The sequence below is a fragment of the Melospiza georgiana genome, chromosome 9 (genome assembly GCF_028018845.1).
Source record: "Melospiza georgiana isolate bMelGeo1 chromosome 9, bMelGeo1.pri, whole genome shotgun sequence".
Taxonomy (NCBI): Eukaryota; Metazoa; Chordata; class Aves; order Passeriformes; family Passerellidae; genus Melospiza; species Melospiza georgiana.
Window position 1 is genome coordinate 14,279,024 of NC_080438.1, and position 16,567 is coordinate 14,295,590.

The following is a 16,567-nucleotide window of genomic DNA, read 5'->3' on the forward strand; positions in this document are numbered from 1 at the left end:
GCCCCCCGGCGTTCCCTGCCGCCCGCCTGGGCTGAGCCGCCGGACTCCACTTGTTGAAGGGAGAGAGTTCTGGGCTTGGTCCCGGCCCTTCTCCTCAGGGAAAGCGATCAGAGGGACCCGCGCCGCGCTCCAGCCCCCACAGGGAGCCTTGTGCCCATCGCTCCTAACCTCGACCGCGCTGTCACTTCCCAGAAACAACCTGTTGACTATATAACTGATCACTAACACTAATAAACATAATAAAGAGGAACGTCCAAAGGAACTAATGCAGTGAATTGGGCTGTTTCTTCACAGAAATAAGTGTCTCTGTGGTTCTCTGTAAACTGTCATGTCAGGGTACAAAATACGTGGCTATTGCGAAATACACATTTTCTCCTCATTATCTTTTGCCAGATCTCAGTGTTTCATCACAAAACTTCAAATGTTCGACACGTTTCTAAGTTTCCTAGAAAAGCTGTGCATGACAAGACCCTGGATTGCACTCAAACAAAAAAGTCAAACTAAAGATTTTATACCTATGAAAGAAAATTCGAAATTGTGATCCAAATGTTACTGTAAGATCCCAAACCCAGAAGAATCTTTCAAAGTATTCAAAACATCTTCTGTGATTTCTATATTTTGATCTAGAAAGAATATCTTTAGAGAAGGTAGCCCATTACTTGATTGCATTTTTTGGAGTCTGCCATCAAAACTATTGCAATGAAGCCTGATAAAGAATTTAGGAACCAAAAACTACAAAACTATACACATGTCCATAACTGGAAAATTTTCACTCTGCTTTAATACTCCAGTATCGTCCTCTAGCTGACACCACAAATAACTCATAACTGGATTAACAATTAGGAGTGTGTACAAATTCTCATTCTACTCTGCAACTTTTTGTTGTTCTGTTCTGGAAAAGCCACTCTGATTCTCTACAGCAGTTTACTGATAATGCTTCCCCTTAATGCCATTATCACTTGGATATCTGCAACTACTTCCTCTTTCAGAAATTGTCTTCAGCACCCATCACTGACCACTAGACTAAATTACTATTTATTCACTTTCTTAGAAAACCCCTCTTAAATATTCGATTTGCTGAGATTGTATCTAAAGCTCATCATGCCACATGCTATGCTTTAAGGGTTTTTTCTTCTACATTATGTTTTGGTTTTTTTGTTGTTTTTTTTTTTTAAGTCTGTGGTTGTAGCATTCTTTCCTGATTACAGGTGATAAAGTACTATGATCATGATAGAAAGTAACATAGAAGACATCAGAGACATAGGAGTGCATGTAACAATCTCCATAAATCCAGGGCGTATTTATATATTTACTCTCTCTCTCTAAGTATAATCCCTGTATATTCTGGCATACTTGCTAGGCTTTGCACCATTGGAGGTTGGGTTTATAATTGGCTGCTCTTGCTTTCCATTGCCTTTTGATGCCATGTTGTACTGGGAATTTTTTTGTCTTTTTTCCCCCTTATAAATCTAAATATATCTTATGCAATTTTGTATTGGTAGAGGTACTAATCCTTCCACTTCTTAGCAATTAGTGGAAAATCTGATTTCCATCTCATTTTTCCAACAGCCTAATTTGCTTACCTTCTTTGCCTTTATAGTAATGCCATCTTCCAACCTGGTTTTCTCTTCCGTAATATTTCTTTTTTCTCCTTCTTTCATGACACCTACAAAAATCTAAGTGAGCTAATACTCATTCAGTTTATCCTCTGATTTAGAAGCTCTTCCACATAAAGGAGGCTGGGGAGTACCTGTTGAGTATAGCAGAAAGGACACTGGAACTGAGTCTGCAAATCTGGTTGAAATAACGGATGTGACTTTATACAGCAAAACTCTGGTCCCCCACAAAGCATCAATAAAAGTGATAATCAATCAGGATTTTACCTAGAGCATTTAATTTAAAAAGGGATAAAAAAGATACGAGTATTCAGTGCATTTCTAATAAAATGCCATGGTACCCTCTTGATCAGTTCATGCAGTGTGGTGTTCCACTTTCCTGTTCATGTAGCTTTGCCTTTTTATACTATTAGATCATTTTTAGTACACTTCTGAATGCCTTGTGAAATGTCTGCCGCATTTGGAACACCGTGATAGCATCATCTGTTTATCTGGTTGTCTGTTTTCTCTGTTGCTAGAGTGTGTTTTGGCTTTGTCTTTCTCATGTTTCAGATAGTCAGAAAGAAATTGTTCCCAAAAAACACCCTCTTGTCCTTAGGAGCTGTAAACTCTTTGCTGAAGTTCTGCATCAGACGTTTGAGAAGGCAGCTGAAATGTCCTGTAAGAGACAAGCATTAAGTAAAATACCTCGAGCAAAGCCCTCCACATTCAGTTGTTACATTACAAAGCACATGGGCTTATATACTCTATCCATTTTATTCTAAGTAAAATTTAAGTGCAGATACTATTATCAGCTGTTCAAAGTTCCATACCCTTACTGCTGCAACAATATCTTGTTTTCCTAAATAATTTCCTTTGATCATTAATACACTTAGATGTTTCACTTTGATCAGTTGTTTCCGTTTTATTTCAAGAACAGCTAATAAATAACCATCTGTGTAGTTCAGCAGCAGTGTGAGTAGTTAATGATGTTTGCTTCATGGAAGATTGTAGGAATTAGAAAGCACACAAAGATATTTTCTGCTTTACATTGTCCCAGACTGAGTCTCTGGAGTTGCTGGGGATAAAACAGCATCCGCACTCTCAGAGAACAGCTTGTCCAGAGTTTGCCTGAGCACTTTTTGACATCCCCAGCACTCTAGGGCAACAAGTCTTGCAATTTAGGAAATCAGTGTCTGAAAAATATTTTCTTTTGGTTGTGTCAAGCCCATTGCCTGATAATTTCCTGTGATGTCCACTAGTTCTCCTTTTAAAAAAAAAAAATAGATGGATCATTTTTTCTGTGTACCTATTCTTGCTGTTCCTGAATGCACATACCTCCATCATACTGTCTTCAGTTATCTTTCAGCTGTTCTAGTAAATTTCATGTTTCCTCTATTAAAAGTTATTCCCTGTTTTCAATGATTTGTTTTGGGTTTTTTAATACCTTTCATAATCCTATTCTAGAAGACCAAAATGGTTTTCATTATTCAAGTTACACACTCAATGGCTTTATATAGGTGCATAATAAATGCTTTCTGGTTTTATATTATTTTTCTTTCTTATAACACCAATCTCATTTGCATGTTTGAATCCTACTGAGCCATGAGCTGGTGTTTTCACAGAACCCCCCATAACTGAAGCACTCTTTGCTGTGTGAAAGCCATTTATTTAGATTCCAGGACTTTGCACTTATATTTTGGCTTGTTTTCTCTCTCACATATTACTTCCATTTTTCAGCACAGAATGTAACTTGCCATTTTATCATTCAGTCACACAGTATCATAAGAGCTTTCCACAATTCTTCACGGTCAGCTTTTGTTTTTATTACCATGAATAATTCAGCATCATCAGCAAACTTGGTTGCCTCGATAATCACTCTTTTTTCCAGATCATTTAAGAATATGCTGAACAACACAGGTCCCTGTGGTACACTACCAATGACCTCCCTATACTGTAACAAAATAGAACATTTTTCTTGTCCTTCATTTAACATCTTTTATTATTCTAGTATTAATAACTAATAATTAACAGTTTAATAATATATCAAAGAATGTACCTGTTAATCTTGTGTCAGCTTAGTTTCTCTCAAGAGCTTTGGGCAGAGAACTTAAGCAAATTCTTTTTTTAAGAGAATGTTATCGTGTTGTTTCAATCAGACTATGCTAAAACTCAGTGATTCCTTCAAAGAATATGATGCTTCTTGCTATTAGAGGCACTTACACAGTAACAACTCTTCATTTGTCCTTATCTCCAAACAGCCCCATTCTTCAGTTTCCCCAAATTGTTAATGGTAGTGTCATTAAATGGTGTTGCTTAGAACAACAGATCCTCGGGTTATTATGGGAAAGGTTGATCATTTGGTTTACCAATCTTTGTTATATTAAACCACATTATTCTATCTTAAGCCAGTCCTTATCATCTTCATAAATTCCCCAGATGCCTTTGAGCGAAGTCCCAACATTTATTAGTAGCTATTCATCTTTTTGTGCTCCTGTAAACAATGTCCTTAATCAACATTTCTTCCCAGCACTCTATGTTGATTTACTTTGTTTTTTTAAACTAAGTTTTGAAGCTATTGTGTAGCTCTTACAAGCACAGTGCCCTAAATAAATGTCTCTTTTTCAAGTTCAGGTCAGAACTTGTCTTGCTGGCCTGAATGCCACAGGCTGGCTCCAGCATTTTATTTCTAGCATCCTTGCTAGAAAGACAGCTTACCTTGGGCAGGCTGGGAATGTTACTGCTCTCTACCATTTCAAGCATTGAAATATGTGGCATAGCTCATCCTGTACTTAAGTGAAACATTCATTTGTGTCCAAAGGTCTGGTCATGACAACCAGATTATTATCAGTCTGCCCACTCTCTCTCTGGCTTCTAGGATATCCACCTGGAAATTTATTTTCCGCACCAAATTCACCTTTTTCTATCACTGTGATTAAAAACATGTACACTTACTTTCTTCAGGACTGAAGATCAATTTTACTTTTTATTACAAACAATATGTGCCAGTGGCGTTTGCAAACATCCTTCATTCCACAGGGCTTCCTTGGTTTTGTCTTAGAGAGGTGGTGGAGCAAAGATCATGTTGTGGGTCATGTACAGCCATGGCTGCAGCTGTTTTCTGTCAGGGGCAAGAAGTGAAATGAATATTTTTCTTTAGCTTTTTTCTTCTTTGTTTTTTTTCCTTTGCCTTTTTTTTTCCGTGAATGCAAACGTGTCTGTTGATGTTATAAAAAAAAAGGGTAGAACTTCTCTGCTTCTTAATCCCAGACCAACATCTGAGAGACGACTTTATGTAATATACACAATGAGCCCAGTCTTGTAGAAGCTCTGAAGCTGCCTAGTTTTGCAGATATGATAATTATGATTACTAAAATGGTGACCAAAAAAGTAATGGAGAACACATTTTTTTAAAAAAATAAACACCACAAAGGAAAATATTCCAAATCTCTAATAAAATAGTAGCAAATTAAAGCAATACATTCTCAAACAAAGAAAGAAAACTCATAGCAATTTTAAAGAATATTCTTTGTACAGCTAGACTGAAATGGGACTTTTGCTATTGATTTCAGGAATACCAGAACTTGAACTCTGAACTCAAATAATTTAAAAGGAGTAAAAATTGTCTCACAGTAATTTTTAAAAGGCCATATAAGTGACAGATGAGCTCACCTTTCCACTTTATCCTTTGATGTTAGAAAATGAAATTATTTTTGTACAATTTTTCCAAAACTGTGCTCTCATAACATCCTATCCTAAGTTCTTCCACATGCTTTTGCACCTTATGTAGGAATAGCATTATGGTCCTGGGTTTTTTGATAGGGATTATTTTATGGACTCCTACAAGACTGTATAAATTATCAAAAAGAATATCACAGAGGAAAAATATTTTCAAGTGGATGCTGTCCATGGTGGTAAAAGATATTTAAAATGGAAACCTTTTAAGTGATACAGAAAATGTCTTCAAAGAGGACATCCCAGAAATGTGACTATTTTTTAAAAAATGAAAATCTTCAAAGCAGACACCTCTTTCTGTGAGGAAATCCTCAAAGGGGCATTCCTCCAGAGTGAGAATCTTTGAAAATGAAATCTCTTAAATGATCTGAAAACTTTGAAAGTAATAAACCATTCCTAAAACTGAAAGCAGTATTTCCTTGGGAGAGTATATGGTGTTCCTAAAGAGAGAAATAACTGCACTATTGTTAACTATAGAGCCAAACGATGCTTCTTCTCTTACAAGAGGAATAAGTATTATTTAAAATCCTTATCATCTTCACAAAGTTATTAAAATACATTATGACAATATTTTAAACAATTAATAGTATTGGTGGCAGTATACTCTTTCTCACTGGGCAAGCCATTGCTGACTTAAAAAGAAATCATTAATTTCTGAAGATGTAAGTCAGAAAGTCCATGAAATAGAGCTTATTGGAAGTATTTCTGTGAATGATATTCCCATGGAATTCCTTTTTTTCCCCCATAAAAGACAGGAAATAGCAGCTTTGCAGTATGTTTTTCCACTTAAGAACTGTATGATTTTTGGAACCTGGATGATTTCTGCAGGAAATGCATATTCAGATGTTTTCCCATCTAGCACATTCCATGGAGTGCTTGCTGGTCAAAAGCTTTTCAGGGAAGTGCTATAGAAGCAAAGCTGTGACAAGCAAAGCAAATAGCTTCTATATAGCTTGGAAAGGAAACAATGAAAAGACAATTTGTTCATTTTGCCACGCTGAAACATCATGGCCTTGAAGATGACTGCTGTTAAAGTGTTTCCTTGAGCAATGCAGGGAGGTGGATCTATAGCATCATTTAAGGAGGCTGACTGCTGGGGCACTACACAAGCTGTTGGGCTGTGAGGGAGCTGCAGCTGACCCAAAGCCAATAGCAAGCCAGAATTATTTGCAGGGCGAGGCACTGGAGTTTAAAGCATCCTGGGGAGACACAGGCTTTTTTAAATTAAGAAATTCAGAAATTAACAGATAAAATACATAATTGCTTTCTTGAGTGGCCACTTTGTCTCTTACCCATGAGACTCGTGGAAGCAACATTTTAGTCATCTACTCCTGGTGGAGTGAACCTACAATAGTACCACCACCTCCATACTGTTCCTACATCAGAAACACTCAACAAGGGACAGTCTCTTCCCCTCTCCTTTATTATCTTTTCATGCTGTCCTCACACACTCTTCACTTCAGGATTTGGGCATCATAAATACCCCTAGGAAAATGTAGCTATGGGGATACATTGTGACACTCTGGTTTTTAATTGCTTTACTGTACATACTTTTCCCACTGGTCTGTTAGTCTAGCAGCAAATTTAACAGAGATCACTTAAGCATCTTTCTGTATTAAATATTATATATAACATTAGTCTTTCAGATCTACTCAGCTGAAATAGTTTTTAGCATATCAATTTCACAGACCTGTGGTTTCTGTGGAGTGAAGTACGGGGAGGTTCAACACAGGAGGCAAATTTGACCCAACTGACACAACCTATACAACAAAGTTAAATAAACTTTATAAATAACACCCTTTAGTGGGGATTGGGGTTTGCATTTTAGAAAAAAATAAAAAGATTACCACAAAAAGTAGAAGTTGTTTTCATGCTAAAAGGTAGATGTGAATAGTGGTTTTGCTTATAGCAGAAAAGAAATCCAGGTTGCAAGGACCAATTACCATGTTCAGTTGCTGTTAATCTTTTCACTCGCTGAATACAGCAGTCACTGCAGCTGGCAATGCTCAGAGAATTTAAGTGAAAGATACAAATACCTTGTGAGACTATTTGAAGATGATCTGCCCGAGCAGCTGCACATGAAAACCTTTCTGCAGCACTGCCTCTCAAAACCAAAACCCCTGACCCAGGCTGCAGGGGTGCCACCAAGCCAGGGCAGCTGCAGGGCCCGGCCCTGTGGCACTGACACACAGCAGCCCACGCTGGGGACAGCACAGTGTCCTCCCTGCTGCCACCCTGCAGCCACCACACAGCCCCTAGGGCTGCCACCTGAACTGGGGCACTGGTGAGCTTTTGTGCAGCTAAAACTCTCCCTGCAGTGTAGCCAGAGCCTCACATCAATCCTTGAGAAAACACCAAAGCCCCTTCCCAGGCTCTGCTCAGGCTGGGACCGGTACATGTGCTCCCATGCTCCAAATGAGATTCTGGGAGAGGTGCAGCTCTGATCCCTGAATAAGGTTTTGCAAGGTTTTTTTTCTATTCCTCATGCACCACAGAAACTTCGTGATATGTTAGCTGTAATTTAAAGTTGACCTGCTACAGCAAACAAAAATCTCACAGATGGTGAAGTATGGACAACAGATCAAGGCACCTCAGTAATTTTCCTTGTCAACCTAACTCTTGTCTTTTCAATTTGGAAATAATAGAAAAATCCCCAGTGTTTCTGAGGTTACAAATATTCTTCTCTAGACTAAATTATATTTTCCATTAAAAAATTGTAAGTTGCTCTATCAACCATACAAAGCAGATATAGTTTTCTTTCATATGCAGCATGAAGAGTTACAGAAATGTTAAGTGGTAAAAGGCAAAACAACCCACTGGAAATTTGAAAATGGGTGCTGAGTAGAAGAGCTATAGATGAGAGATGGAAGTCAGAAATAATTCTGTTCCTAAATTCATTATGTATCCAGATGGATATTGTTTAAAAAAAAAATCAGTTTGCCATCCCCTAAACTAATTTACTTTATAATTTCAAGAGTAATCTTCTGTGTAGTCTACTGTCCTTTAGGAGTGCTGATGTAGCTGGAGAACAAGAGCAGCTTGTCACACTGCATTACAAACCGTCTGCTTGCAAATTTCAGAGAATTTCTGGCCACTTGTGACATAACATCTCATTAACCTTTTGCAATATCTGAACCCAACAAAGATACCTGCATTTTCAGAATAAACAGCAGCTATCATCTCAACTTCCATCATGAATAGCAGCAACTTTTAACAAATACCATCAGCAGTATGAGATGCCATCCAGTGATAGGCTGATTCCTCATGGCTTGGACTATAGTAATCATCTTTGTGTCAAAATTACATGTCTGTATTTCTCTACTAATTTCTTAATTCAGCTATCAGTCCAATTTTGTGCTTGCTGTCTAATGTCGTGACTTAGCAGATGCAAAATATTATTTTAAAAGGGCAAAATTGATAGCTTACAACCACTGTAGGCACAGAGCATGTAAAGTAGAAGCCATCATCCTGTAGTAAGTAATCAAAATACTGCTGCAGCAGTCCTGGTGCAGGTTTTCTAGGGGATTGGAGTCAGGGCAGTCATATCCCTCCTGTTTTCTGCACAAGGGCAGGCAGAGCTAAGCCTTGGCCTCAGGGCAGAGGAGCTCTCTGACAGGAGTGAGAAGGGATCAAGGCCACTGACACATACAAGTGCTAGACAGGATGAACAGGGTATTTGGAGGCACAAAAGATCTCCCAGCTCCAGCCCAACCTGAGGCAAGGCAGCTCGCTCCGATTAAAGGCGTGCATCGCTGAACAAAATATGGCTCTGCCCAAACATGGTTCTGAAAGCTGTAGAGATTCTGCTTACCTATCTTTACAGTCCTTTTTTCAGCTCTGGCTTATTATTTTAGTTCAGGCAGGAATTGCCCTGCACTGATTTTCACTCCTAGTTGCAATCAAAATGTTGCTGTGATAATCCCAAACTTCAAGCTCAGGGACCACTAGACCTAAACTCTAAGAACTCTGGATTCTGATTGTCTAACTTTGCTAAAGGCAAGTTCTTAATAGCAGGGAAACAGCAGTCACTCATGCTGAGTTAAAGGGAAAGATTTAGTACACAACAGTTGTTGTTCAGGCCCCACAGGTTTTTGTTACCAGTAAACAGGGAAGCACCGGGCTGTCATTACAGTGTCCAAGGTGTGCCTACTCCTCAGCTTGCTTCTTACTTGCAGCGTGCTTGCTCTGTGCCCTGTTGAAACCACACTCAGCTGAACAATGCATTAATCGTGCAAAAGGCAAAGCCAACAAAAACTTCAGGACTGATTTTTACAGTCTTCTGTTTTCTTTTTGCTCTATTTCTCTCTTTAAGGACACAAGCAAACCAAGTAGGTTTGACCGAAGTACTATTTTGGAGAGATTTGCAACAAGTCATGTCAAGTTTTATTAACACATAAGCTTTCATCCAAAGACCACAAATACCGACCAGTATAAATTAAGTCTGACTTGTCCTCTGTAAAACATGTAACAATAATAATAATTATTATTATAATATATTCCTATTGTTGGACAAACTGATTCTTTCAAGTCTCGAGAACAACAGTGGAGTAGCTGAGGAAGAAAAAGAGCATTAGAGTTGAGTCCAAAATTTCAATGTAACTACAATGTTACCTTCCAAACTGTAATACACACAGTGGAGGTCCTTGGTAACTGGACAGTCATGCCTTTGAATTTCTTATCTGCAACAAGAAGATACCCCATTCAAAAAATGAATTAAAACGCAAATTTTATGGGACTTTAAAAAATTGTATTTTGAATTCCCAAGTATTCAAGAAGATTCTGATCAGCTACAGGCTCCTTCCCTTGTGGTGATTTTACACTTTATATGACCAGTTTTCAGTAAATAACATAATGATCTCAATGGTCATGGTCAGAAAGATAATTTTTAAATAATTTCAGTCCTGGAAGTACAGTCAGTCTAATGTATTAAGCTAAGGTGTGTGAGCTGCCTTACTAAACTGATCTGAAACATGAACTTAGCAATACACGAATCAAGATTTTTAACTGAGACTATCAGAGTATCTCTAAAACACAGGACATTAGGTGGAACACCCCAAATCTATCATCATCCTAAAGTGATCCAAATATCCATCTTTCACACATGGTGCCAATCAAGAGTCAATAATAAGCCACAAGCATTAATCTCCATTAGAGGTTTGTGTAAAGTATGACACATGTATAGATTCAGTGCAGATTTGGACACTGTCTTACCACAAAAGTAAATCACTTCTCAATGGCCAATAGTTTTAAGTTGCCTCATTAAGTACAGGGGATTTTGGTGCCAAGTCTACCAAAGGGAAGTAGGTATCTCAAAAAAAGTAGGGGCCTTTGATCACCCAGAACAACTTTGAAATTGCCTCCTAAATTAGCTGAGAATCAATAACACACGAGGCAAAGAGAGAAGATGTGATGTTGAATGCCCACGAGAGAGTGAGGAGGGCAGAAAAGGAAGCTGGGGGTGTCAGCTGGTGGCTCCCTGCAGCCCAGGGTCTCAGGGAAGGCACTGCCTTACAGCGTGGATCCATTAGCCACCCACAGCCTGTCAGCTGCATACAGAGAGGCAGGACAAGCAATTAAATTTGATTTCCAGGCAAGTGTACTTCTCTTTCTGTATTTGCCATCGTAGCTTCTTCTATTTTGGATTTTGTAAAGAAATGCTTCACTTTAACATGGTTTCCGTTAAGGGCAAGATTTCAAGGTTAGTAGATAAATTCACACCATTCCATGTCTGTAGCTGTAATGATCTGTAAATCCAGCTTACTGGAACCCTTTTGGAATGCCCACTCTTCGTTTCTCTAGGTATTGAAAGCATTAAGCATCTGGTATTGTATTAGCTGCACAATTTAGGCAATGGTGACTCAAGAAATTCCCTTGGATGACATGTGTGAGCCATGTAGACAGCAGAACACGCTGAAAGGAGAGAGAAGAGTGCCAGAAAATAACTACATTCTGGTCTAGTCTCTACATTTGCAATTGTCAATTAATAAAAGCAGGCAGATTTTAATTAAGCTGGAGGTGATGTATAGGTTTCAGCAAAGCAGCACTGACTCCACAGATCTGGCTGCAGAATTTAAATTGTTTTTAATTCTGGATTTATGGGGCTTTTATTAAATGTCACAAGAGTAAATGTAGTCTGAAGACAGGGATAGCTGCTCCTATGTTCAGGTTTTTACCAAATGTAAAAGTAATTAAACTACGAGGAATTCTAACACAACTTGTAACTGAAAAACATTATACACTGTATTAATTCACCCTTGATTAAATTTTAACAAAAACTAGAAAACTGCACTCCGGAAAAGACCAAGAAGAAAAGCAATTATAGAAGCCTCTCTACGAATCTGTTACATTTATGCAATGGAATTTCTGATCTGATGAGAGGAAAATCTGAGGAACAGAAACTTTCCACAGTATTTCTTTCACAACTTGGTAGAGCTGCCAGAGCTGCCTGGCGGGTGTAGTGCTGACCACAGCGAGCTGTGAGTTACATACTTGTTCCCTGAGTCACACTCTGAGGCAGCCTGGCTGCCCTGCCTCAGCCTGCACCCATATAAAGAAAGAAGCAGAACTTAAGCACATCATCAATAGCAGCATGACATTAAGAGGGTCAGTCTCTTGCTTGTTGTGCATCACATTCCTCCCAGACAAGCACAGGTTTTTCTTCTCCTCTGGGCAACCTTCATTTATTGTAATATAAATAGAAAAAAAAAATAGCTTGTATATTCAAATTAATAAGTGTGCATGGATGAGGACTCAGGCAAAAAGCTAAACATTTATTTTGCTTTTTTAATTCCTAGTTTTAAACTCATCAGTACTGATAGCATAATAGCCAGGATATTAGAAACCGGTTTCTAGAATATAATTTTTATGTGAGGAAGAAATACATGAAAAATATTTTTTCAAAGTCAAACAGGGCAGTTAGTGACCTGCAAAAAATTAACATATTTACACATAAGTGTAGGTCAAGACTGTATATGACCCATGTTAGCATAGAGAGAGCAGCTGAAACGGCAGAGCCAGCACTGTGTGCAGCCCAGGCTCCCCTGCAGAGCCCTCGGCACAGGGAAGGACCAGCCGGGGCTGGAGGGTGAGGTGATTCACCCAGCGAGTGGGGACACCGGCGAGCCTGGAGCCTGTGCTCACACTCAGCTCTGAGGAGAGGGTGTCTGGCCAGGAGTAAACAAACTACTTAATTAGTATTTTCCCCGAACAGAGGAGAACCTCCCACAGCTGCTGTGTGCCCCAGCCCAGGCTGAGAGACGCTGCCTTCCTTCCCTCCTGCTGCTGTTCCTGCTCTGTGGCCGGGGCTTTGCACACTGAGCTGTCTTTATTTTAGGTTTATTTACACATTCTGCCAACAGAGATTACCATACCTCTCAACAGGCTGGAACAGGGCATATTACAAGTTTTGAAAATGCAGAAACTGTGATTTACTGGTAGCACGTGCCAGGCTGTGGTAAATTTCTTTAAGCATTGTTTATCTCAGCTTTCATAGTACCTGAAAATAAACAATTAATATTTTCTTGTGAACCAAATTAAAGATGTCAAAATTTTAATGACTGTTGGGATGAGCACTTCATTACCAAACCTACAGCCAGTTCACTGAGGACACAGCTTTTTTTGAAGCCTGCTGGAGCTGTGCTGCAGTGCTTGCACTGAGGGATGAAGCTTGCAGACAACTGCTCCATCCTTTAAGTAGCAGTAACTTTCTCATCTGCCTCAAGCAATTCTTTGGGATGTCACACATCAAAACACAGCTTTTGTTCGTTCATCCTAATAAGGTAGCAAAGAGTTCAGAGTTTTTAGGTTCAGAAGCTGATGTAGTCTTGTTTTGACCTTTCTCAACATGCCGAATGCCCTCCAGTGCTCTGCACTGGAGTGTGGCAAGCACAGCAGAATCCCCATCAATCTCATGAAGGGAGGCAGAACAGCTGAGCTGCACCACAGTTTGAGAGCACTGGCCCTATATGTGAAAATCTGATGTTGCAGCCCATTTGCTGCAATGGTGGGTGCCTCAATAGCTGCACTTAACCTTGCTGAATATTCAGCAGCTCTGTGTTCCTCAGCACTACCGATTCACTGACACCATTTAATATCTTTTAATTAAGAGTGAGTGGCAAGAACCATATACCTTAACCAAATGTTATCAATAAAAAAATTATTTTCTTTTCTCTTTTGTTTGGAGTGAGATTGCCATTATTATCCCTATGGCAAAAGTAGCCTGTCTAACTATTTTATTCTCTGGTTAGGATGTAGATCTTGCCAGAGTGACCGACACATAATGTTACCCTTCCAAGCCTGTCTAGCCAGCAGCCCCTTGGTTCCCCAGGGTAAGAAACTTCAGCTAACGCCAGATGCTAAATCTGTGCCATGAAGCACTACACTGCTTTGTTTTTATTTATAATGCTGCTGTTCTTCCAGCACTTGACAGAGGTACATATCATTAACATCATTTGGTGGCTCAAGGAGTTGAGACAGGGCGAGCTATTGTGACTGGCCCAGCAAAGAGTGTTGGAGAAATGGAGCTTTTCTCATACCAGCTCAAGCTTCTTGAAGCCAAAATCAAAATCAAGACAAAACATGTTATACTTCCAACTCACCAGGTGATTTTTCAGTACCTGAAACCTCAGGTACTGAGCTACAATAACAAACCTCAGACAGAAGAACAAAATGTAAGGAGGCAAATGCAGAGTATATGAAGTGAAGCAAAATGCAAACAACAAAGAGAATGCTACCACAGACATATAAATTAATTAGGTGACCTCTAGGAATGGTACTCACATTGTCTGTTTTAGGCAACTTCTGGCAAATTAAGTATGATGAGGATTGTTTCACTCCTCACCTACTGTTGGCCAGTTATCCAAACACTGAAGCATACCCTATACCCTCATCATTAGGTAAAGAGAAATTTTCCCCATTATGGGGAAGACAATTTGGTCATATGACAAGACATACTCCAAGTCCCAGTTACATGAACAGACATGAGATCATCATGCAGTAACACATGGCTTTTCTGCCAGCAACTCTCAAGGAAGATTAGTTGCTCTGGAAAACCCTGAGGTAGGTTTCCTCTGAGCAGGCAAACCCCTGCTTTTTAAAAGTTAGGAGCATAATTTTCCTATCAAACCAGTAGATGGTAATGAAAGGACAATATAATTTGCACATGTAATGCCAGACCCTTCAGTATTAACTGCAGAATGCAAAACTCTGGCTTTCTGCTTGCTGCGCAATCCCATAACTGATTCTGATTTACAAACAAGGTAAATCAAAGTTAAGATTTGCAAGGTAAGGTTAAGATATGCTTCATCTGGTGTGCCCTGGTCATTCACACAGCAAACATGGGGGCTCATTTCCACAGCTTTTCTTTCAAAGAAAGTAAATCTCAGCTACAAGCAGAGGAATGAAAATGTGACTCCCCAGGCTCCCACAGGACACAGAGCTGATCTCAGCTGGGCTTCAGCAGATGAGGCTGTGGTGCCAGTGGGCTGCTCTCGCTTGTGTCCTGCAGCAAAGAGCACAGGGCCTGAGGACCAGCCCAGATGAGCCCATCCGGGGCTGACTGAGCACATGGGTGACTCTGGCAGTGGGGCTCAGGCACCCCAGCCACAGAAATCCTGCTGAGCAGTCCACAAAACACAGTTTGCAGGGCAGAATAGCTGATAGTTACTACTGCAGAGCTGTATATTGTTGCATGAAGAGAAGCTAAAGTTTATGATAAAGTTAATGATGTACAGTGTGTAAGTTGGTTATATCAGCACCTGGAGCACTTCTACACAAATTAATTTAATATTCCAACTCATTAAAAATCTTATTATATAAACCACTTACAGGCTTTATAAACAGATTTTAATATTACTAGGAAAAGATCTTGCTGAAAAATAATTTGAATGCAAAATGCACCTGTGGACTAAGTTGCTTTTAGTAAAACTTGTTAAATGAAATTTGCGGTCAGCAAACCTCCTGACAAGTTTTCCTGTCTGAGTTACAGACTTCTTCTGTGTACTTGGACCTTTTTCTAATAGAAGGGGTAGGCCAGAGAATTCAAGCAATGTAGATCATAGTACAAGCACTGGCCATAATCCCCACTCTGAGGACCAAAACATTCCAGAGCAGACTGTACAGTTGATTATAACAGGTGATGGAACTCACGTCTCTATAAATTTCTCTCTCAAGCTATAACAATTCTTTAAGATTGAAAATGAGAAATTATACTGGCTCTTAGGACAAAGGTCTACTCTAATTCTGGTGGAAATGAAGTTTGCAAATATACAAAACAGTGTTTGTTATGTTTAGCTACAAATAATTGAGTTGTTTTTATTTTAATTGATTATAATACTGTGATATTGGATGGTGATATACCAGTGAAATTACTCATTAAAAGAATGACCTAAAAGTAGCATGATTCAACTACATAACTGATTTTTAAATGAGGCAATAGACTTACAGTGATTGGTGTATGATTTATTGTGAGATAGAAGGCAGTAAAGTTTTACATTACCTGTATTCTTCACTGACATTATTTGGAGCTGCTATTCAGAGCATGTACATTTTAGAAGCCTATAATATTTGAATCTTATATGACATTTTTATACTTGTGTTTTAAATCATGTGCCCTAACAGGTTCAAGTAGGTAGAATTTTAAATCTATATAAATAACAAAAGTTGTTGTTTTCAATAACACTTAAAACATTAATCTGCAGATCCCTTTTTTTAATAAATTTGTAGTGGTTTCTGTGTACAAAATAAATGCAAAAGGTCGGCTTATTATTCCCCAAAACTGCTGTGAAGTCATCAGAGAATTAATTTTGTTATTCTGTTGAAGCTGCATGCAATCACCAAGGTTCATATGGGTGAAGTATTATTAAGTTCTGCTCACTGACACATACTGCAATACACAAAATAAGAGCAAAGAAGTGCAGACCACTGAAATTACTCCTACTTGCAATCAGATTGGTTTTTAAAACAAGCTTTTCAGACACTCTGGCAGCAGCCCTGTAGGTGCAGCTAATGGTGCATTGTGCTCCCAGTTTTTCCTGGTCCCCTCTGCAGAGGCGGCCCTGCAGTGCTGAGGAGCAGCCCAGCCCTGAGCAGTGGGACCCACCTGGGGTTTCACTGGGGGCTGGAGCTCCAGCTGGGCCTGAGACAGGGGAGGAGAACCTGCTCTGACTCCATGGCAGCCAGACTGGCTGGGAAAGGATGGGAAGGGCTGGGGAGCCAGAGCTCCAGGCCCCAGGGAAGGG

At 39.4% G+C, this 16,567-nt stretch overlaps 1 protein-coding gene across 8 annotated transcripts in view; it reads right to left on the reverse strand.

Annotated features, from left to right (window-relative positions):
• PTBP2 (polypyrimidine tract binding protein 2) overlaps positions 1–16,567 on the reverse strand; it is a 242,079-nt gene that overhangs the window by 44,856 nt on the left and 180,656 nt on the right. For 4 of the 8 annotated variants that reach the window (XM_058030340.1, XM_058030338.1, XM_058030342.1 and 1 more), the window contains 2 exons: positions 4,551–4,716; positions 1,584–1,750 (listed from right to left, as the gene is read on the reverse strand). The exons of 1 other annotated variant lie outside the window; for it this stretch is intronic. The gene's annotated coding sequence lies outside the window, so the exon portion shown is untranslated. 3 more of the 8 variants (XM_058030341.1, XR_009114814.1, XR_009114815.1) reach the window with 3 other exon arrangements.